General features: G+C 37.2%; 1 non-coding gene across 1 annotated transcript; it reads left to right on the top strand.

Annotated features, from left to right (window-relative positions):
* The first annotated feature begins 351 nt into the window (after window positions 1–351).
* Window positions 352–433, top strand: Trnaa-agc. The gene has a single exon. It is a non-coding gene; the product is annotated as a tRNA-Ala (tRNA).
* Window positions 434–640: the final 207 nt, after the last annotated feature.

Below are 640 nucleotides of genomic sequence, written 5' to 3'. Positions count from 1 at the left end.
TCTGTCCCTATGACAGTGTCTTTTGCTGTGCAGAGCTTTTTAGTTTCATGGAGTCCCATTTATTAATTGTTGTTCTTAGGACCTGTGCTATTAGTGTTCTATTTAGAAAGGCTTTTCCTGTACCAATGAGTTCTAGACTGTTTCTCATTTTCTTTTCTATCAGATTCAGGGTAACTGGCCTTATGTTGAGGTCTTTGATCCATTTGGGGTTAAGTTGATCCACAAGGTGATAAGTATGAATCTATTTGCAATCTTCTACATGCAGACATCCAGTGTGGTCAGTAACATTTGTTGAAGATGCTGTTTTATCTTCTACTGTGTATTTTTTATTTATTTATCAAAAATCAGGTATCCAGGGGTTGGGGATTTAGCTCAGTGGTAGAGCGCTTGCCTAGCAAGCACAAGGCCCTGGGTTCAATCCTCAGCTCTGGAAAAAAAAAAAAATCAGGTATCCATAGGTATGTGAACATAGTTCTGGGTCTTCAATTTTATTCCATTGATCAACATGTCTAGTTTTTTGTTCGTTTGGTTTTTGCCAACACCATGCTGTTTTAATTACTATAGCTCTGTCGTACAATTTGAGATTGAAGATTGTCTTAGTAAGGGTTTCTCTTTTTTTGGTTTTTCAAGACAGGATTTC

This window comes from Onychomys torridus, chromosome 1, assembly GCF_903995425.1.
Source record: "Onychomys torridus chromosome 1, mOncTor1.1, whole genome shotgun sequence".
NCBI classification, from domain to species: Eukaryota; Metazoa; Chordata; class Mammalia; order Rodentia; family Cricetidae; genus Onychomys; species Onychomys torridus.
The sequence above is the reverse complement of the archived record's forward strand: the minus strand, read 5'-3'. Positions and strand labels throughout refer to the sequence as shown.